This window comes from Sinocyclocheilus rhinocerous, unplaced genomic scaffold, assembly GCF_001515625.1.
Source record: "Sinocyclocheilus rhinocerous isolate Xijiao unplaced genomic scaffold, SAMN03320098_v1.1 scaffold153, whole genome shotgun sequence".
Lineage (NCBI taxonomy): Eukaryota > Metazoa > Chordata > Actinopteri > Cypriniformes > Cyprinidae > Sinocyclocheilus > Sinocyclocheilus rhinocerous.
In genome coordinates, this window is record NW_015660878.1 from 2,240,494 (window position 1) to 2,247,325 (window position 6,832).

General features: G+C 34.7%; 1 long non-coding RNA gene across 1 annotated transcript in view; it reads left to right on the forward strand.

Annotated features, from left to right (window-relative positions):
* The first annotated feature begins 5,098 nt into the window (after positions 1-5,098).
* LOC107725535 (uncharacterized) overlaps positions 5,099-6,832 on the forward strand; it is a 16,655-nt gene continuing 14,921 nt past the window's right edge. Inside the window, exon 1 of the long non-coding RNA XR_001638124.1 lies at positions 5,099-5,173. This is a non-coding gene — a long non-coding RNA (uncharacterized LOC107725535). The remainder of the gene's footprint in view (positions 5,174-6,832) is intronic.

Sequence of the window (6,832 nt, forward strand, 5' to 3'; positions counted from 1 at the left end):
CATAAGCATTTGACAAATTATAGATTTTCATCAGTGGAACTGTCAAAACAAAGAACTGTTTACATTAATAACTCAAAAAAAATAATATATATATATATAAAATAGCAACATAAAATGTTGGTATCACCAAATCAGCCATCTAGAGTGATCTTTGCCAAGCACAGTCAGACAGGCCTTGTCTGTGGTGGGGAACGAAGGAATGAAGCCAGAAATAGCCCAAGCCCTTTAACCATGAATAGAGGCTTGTATAATTTATTCCAGCTGTAATCAGAGCATGGATTGCTGTCAGTGCAATCAGCTCATAATTAGGAGAATTCTCTGTTGTTCTGCTGTGTTTTCTGGGAGGCCCCGTGGTGCTGAGTGTCTGTCTGTGGGCTGATGTGTAGCAAACAGCCAATTTACTGAACCATTAAGATATCGGCACCTTTTGCTTTTCCCTCGTAACCTGTTGCCATGCCTGCTTCTCATCTCATATTATCTCTCCTTCTCTTCCTCTATGTTCCCTCTGTTCTCTCTCTCTCTCTCCGTCTGTGACTTCCTCCCCCGCAAGTCCTGTGGTGAACAGGTGCAAAAATGATCTCTCATTCACAAAGGGCAAAAATACTTTGCGTATGGTGTCTTTGTCACATGTCAGAAAGGGAGCCAAAGCCGGGTCATTTCCATGCATTTGCAGTTGTCAATAGAAGAGAGAGGAGGAATTGATAGATTGGGCAACTTGTCACTTTTCTCCTTTCTCTGCCTCTGATTTTCTAATAAGAATACATATTTGGTATTATAGGGTTAGGGGGTTTGCAAAATGACTAAACTTATCCCGCAATATCTGTGCGAACATGAGCTATGCCAAATCATGTGACTTGAGGATGAGGGGTGTTTTATTACTTCTAAAAAATCAGATATGTGATTTTCGCTGACTGAATGGTAAAACAAAAAAAAAGAAAGAAAAAAAATTCCCATAGATTTGAATCAAATAAACAACTCAAGCCATTTCTAAGGACCAGAATATTATAGAGACTTGGAAGATTGCCTCTTCTGACTTCAAGTCCTCTTGGGAAGTTAATATTTATGAGTTGAGAAATCAAAATGATTTAATCAAGTGCGTTCAGATCACTTTGGTCGGAGTAAAATGGTGATGTACTTTAAATAATGCCTTGTGAGTGTACAACAGCACTAATTAATAAGGCCAAACATGGTACCGTTGATTTATATTTATTCTTTATTTATTTATTTTTATTTAATTTCTTGTTTATTTTATTATTATTATTATTATTTTTTATTTTTGTCAGATTGTTAAATTATTGGTAATATGTCTGATATTTGAAAGACAATAAAAAGTTGATCACAAAAATGAAATACAGTAAAATTTCTACAAATTGAAGAATAAAGAATGCTTATGTTTTAATTATATTAATGATATGATTATATATTCTACCATACTGTAAAAAGTATGATTAATTATAGTTATATTTTGTGCAACTTAGCTAGTTTTATTATAAATGAAAAAATTATTTTATTAATTTCAGTGAATTTACTATCAATATAGATGCTGCATCCATTGTGTCCACCATGTTTTCTCACCAACCCGGAAACTCAGAGCTCAAAGAAAATCTTGAGGCATGAGATTTTGTGGTGGCATTCAACTCATATAAATGATATTTCTGACATGACTTGAATCCACCATAAGCAAACCACCTAATAACCATATACAAATATGATAAATACCACTCAGAACACCTTAATAACCATACAGCAACACCATCGCAACCACCCAACATCAATTTTCTTCTAAAAATGTAAGATTCTAGTATGAGCTACATTCTGGAACACTGATATCATGGTCAAGATGTATCTTGGTAGACATTAGGAGAAAAGGAATTTGAAAGGGACAAAAAAAAAAATTCTAATTCAGAGCTGATCATCTCAGGTTTGAAGGTCATTTCGGAGGTAGACTTCTATTATAGAAGATTTAGGTTCAGAAGAAAGGGACAAAAAAACATCTGCCGATGTGACTGGGTGGTCTAAACAGTCTTGTATCACATGTCTACAGTAGAACTAAAAGGGTCATTCTCTGTCTCTCTTCGGTGTGAATGCTTAATTTAACGCTCAGGAGGGGACTGTACCACTCTGACATCAGTGCCCCACTGTGACATTTCTTGCTCTGCAAGTAATGACAGGGCATGGAGGAAGAGCGAGGGGGCTAAAAGCGAGTGGGAGAGAAAGAAAGAACGACAGACAGAAAGACATTGCAGTCTGTACAAACAGTCCAAATCTATCCCCCTGGCCCCCGCACTAAAACTTTGTTCTCTTGATGGGAACAGACAGTGGGGTCCAAATGTCTGAGACCACATTAAAAATCTGGATTTCTTTTCATTTTTATTTAAACCTCACTGAAGGAAAAAAGGGGTGTAGGATTTACTTTGAAACAGTTTTCACTCAGAAATCGCAAGTTAATTTCACAAACACATTGAATTAAAGACTGAAATAGTATCTTCTTGGATAATGTACTGTACTCCAATTATTTACAGTCCTGGAAATAAAGTATGTTCTATTAAAAAAAAAAAAAGCAAACAAAACTTGAAATGAAGAAATATTTCTGCATTTAATGTTCAGCATCATGATGTAAAATGGACAAGAAATATTTAAGATATTAAAGATTTGAATAATAATAATAATAAAAATAAGTAAATTTGGTAACACTTTAGAATAGGGAACACTTATTCACTATTAACTACGACTTTTCCCTCAATAAATTCCTAATTTGCTGCTTATTAATAGTTAGTAAGGTAGTTGTTAAGTTTAGGTATTGGGTAGGATTAGGGATGTAGAATATGGTCATGTAGAATAAGGCATTAATAATATGTGCTTAATTAGTACTAATAAATGGCTAATATTCTTGTAATATGCATGCTAATAAGCAACTAGTTAAGAAACCCTAAAATAAAGTGTTACCGTAAATTTAATAATAATAATGTTTAATAAAAAGTAAATAAAAATTATAACATTTTTAAGGATAATTATAAATTATATATTATTGTTTAATTGTTTAAATTAAATGATTATTTATTTAAATAAATAAATATTTAATTTAAATTAAATTATTTATTAAATATCGCACAATATAAGCATTGTTACTAGCGTCAGACCCCACTGTATAATATTGGATTTGATCGGCTTTAGGTGCCTCAATACCAATTTGGAAGGTGCCTACAATTCAGAGACTCCACTGCATTTATTTTCTTAAGAGATTGACCAGAACTCCTCATTGTGAATTGGCCATTCAACACACACATGGGGCATTTAACTCTGCAGTGCCGCTTACTGTGAAGCTCAAACCGATGGCTCCTAGGGCACCTCTCTCACAGGTTGAATTCACAGGAGACCTTATTACTTTGAGTCTCATTACACGCAGTTTGGCTGACATGGCATGGAATAGAGTGTGGATTGCTATAGTCACCGCGGTGTTCAGCTGCCCAATTATGTCAATAGCCGGGATTTGAAACGGAATATGATAATGCCCTGGAAAGTTGCTAACTCCCCTGTTTTGAACTTATTAGCTGTGGCGTGAAGTGCTGTTCAGTAATTTATCGCCTCTTGGAGTAATAAATGGGGAAACTGAGCTCTGTTTCTCTTATTGATTCACGGTGAGTGTTGACTTGCTGGTCTGGAAGAGTGTTCTTGCTCTCAGCACTTATTTGTCAGCCGTTTCTTGCTTCTAAGAGTGTTGACCAAATCTGTTCTACATGCACAATTATATTTATACAGCATAAGCTTTTAAAACAACATGCAAACTAGCTTGAATACAAAGCATGGAAGTGCAGACACCCTTATTAGTGTATAAAAGATGAGCATGGCCATTTTTCATTGTGTCAACAGCATTTGCTTTTGCACAGTCATTGTGCTGTTGTGCTTAGTGTTGTTTTTGGATAGAATGGGGTCTGAAGGCCAGGCTCTTGAGGGTGGGCACATGTCTTGTCCTTTCTATAATTGACTCTGGAGCTACGTGTTTTGGTTTACAAAACCCAGCCATTGATTCAGGGCTGCAGGCTGTTTCACGGTGTGCTTATTGCTTGAATTGCACCTCTGTGTAAGTGCTCACGTAAGGTGAAGGGAAGTGACATCACTGGTGATAAACAGTGTATTAGCAATCAGGCACCTGTGATATTGCAGATTTTGGTGAAAGAAGGAAGAAAGCGATTGGACAGGGAAAACAATGGAACTATCAATCAAACTGTGTGCAAAAATGCAGAACTGACCATTATATGATAAATTCTGTGCAAATGTTATCTTGTGGCTCGATCCCATTTGGGGGCAGTAGAGATTTGCAGGTAAACTGGTGTAATGAAATGGCATAGATCTCCAATACCACAGACATATGAACAGGATACCTCAGTTCAGACCTTTTTGTTTTATCAATATTTTGATATTTCTATGCTCTGCTTGACACAAAGCATGGTCTGTAATCCAATATCCTTCTCTTGTACATGAATTTTTGTGTGTATATTTATTAATTTATGAATTTAATAAATAATGTCCTTAAAATGATCCAAACAGATCTTCAACTATAGTGTCAAAAATGTACTTTTTCATTAAGGATCAATATTTGCTCCTGGCTTTTTTGGGGCTTTTTTTATGTTTCAAAAAAATGCTTGAAATCTCAGTTTGAATCAGCTTCTAATACTGATGCAAAAAAGTAAAGTGAAAAAAAAAATGCACAGAATATCATAAAACAAATACTCTGCTAAATACATTTTACATAATTATCTGGTCTATATATTTTATAGCACTGTTGAGTGTCATGGTAGGTTTTTATGTTATCGCTGTTTCAAGTTTTGGCAATTTTGGGCCTGCTGAGATTTGTTCTCTACTCATTTAGTATTTGCATAGCTAGTTTTAGTTTCTGACCCATCTGTGACCCATCAGTTGAGACTCAGTGATAAAATTCCACGTAGAATAGATGAAAAGTCAAAGGTAGGATTCACAGAATTTCCCTGTGGTTTTAGAATGTGATCTCAAGAGCTTGGTGTATTTAATTTATGATTACAATTTAGCTAAGGAACACTACTTCACCTCTTGATTTTTGACTTTTTGTCCTCCAGAATGTCCTCCTGGGTGAAGATCAGTGGATCAGGTGGATGTTTGGCACAACCCGACCAATGAAGCAGGAGATTTTGAGCAGGTTAGCAACCATTAACACATTTAAACCTGATCTGAGATGTCTGAAGTCAGCATGTTCTGTGTTTTTTAATAGTTTTGTGTTCTTATTTCAATGTTAACTGTACTACTACTGTACAACTTAAGAGTATGACTGAAGCTAAAATGTAAGGACTTTGTGGCTTTGTACAACATAATTGTTTTAATGAAGATCTAAAAAGGCAAGAAGGTTAGGTTTTGGAGTAGGGGATGGAAAATATCATTAGCCAAGTATAAAAATGACAGAAACCACGACCATGTTAGAAAAACAAACATATGTGTGTGTTTAAAGTGATTCTTCACACTCCAGTTGACACTGCCTTGTGTGGCTGTGTTGATATGTGGATTCAGCAGGTTTTTGAATCACAACCCCATATTAAATCTAAATTTACCTTTCATTTCCAAGATGATGAATGAAAGATTGAGTGTTTATTTATTTATGCAGCTTTATGGCAATTCAGGCTGCCTAACATACAGCTTGTTAATGCATTTGTATTCATAGGAACATAATTTTCACCTTAGAACGTGTATATATCACTTCCAAACCAAGTTTTTTCCTCTGCTCACAGTATCACAAATCAGTAAATCCGCCTATATGGGCCAATATTTCAAAAGGCTTTTATTAAAACAACCCGGCTGTGCCATTATAGTAATATATTAAGATCCAGGCCCCATCGATCCTGTCTTTGTATTCCGGTTTGTTCTACAGAATCCAACTTGCCAAATCATTAAATTTTTAGTGTCTGCTTATATCCAGCTGAATAATTTATCAGGCGGTGGGGTGAGTGATTCAGAAAACACTTGATTGTCTGCATGCTGGGGGTCTGGGGGTCTGGGGAGGTATTGAACCAGGAAAGATGATTTAGAAAATGTATTGGATGGAACGGTGGCTGTATGGAGATGATTGAGCAGAAAGATGACAATGTTAATGACTGGAGAACTCTTTCTGATTCAACCTTGCTGCTGTAATAAAGTAGACATACATTTTTTTTTTTTGAAGTTGAATATGTATATATACTATGCATTTTTTTGATAAAAATATAGTAAAAACATTAATATTGAGAAATATTATTACAAATTAAAATTACTCTAGTCTTCAGTGTCACATGATCTTTCAGAAATCATTCTAATATGTTGATTTGGTATTCAAGAAACATTTCTTATTATTATCAATGTTGAAAACAATTGTGGTGCTTATTATTATAGTGGAAACCATGATAATTGTTTTCAGGATTCTTTGATGAATAAAAGTTAAAAAGAACAGCATTAATTTGAAATAGAAATCTGTTGCATCAATGCAAATGTTTAAACTGTCACTTTAACTGTCAATTAATCAAAAAATGACACCAAACATTTGAACTTAAAAACCAAATAGACGCATGAATATTTTTCTTCTTTTGCAAAGTAGTTAGGAAGATTTTCTGTACTTATGGTAAAGAAATATTTATATATGTGACCCTGGACCACAAAACCAGTCATAAGGGTCAATTTTTTGAAATTGAGATTTATACATCATCTGAAAGCTGAATAAATAAACTTCCCATTGATGTATGGTTTGTTATGATAGGACAATAATTGGCCGAGATACAACTATTTGAAAATCTGGAATCTGAGGGTGCAAAAAAATCTAAATATTGAGAAAATC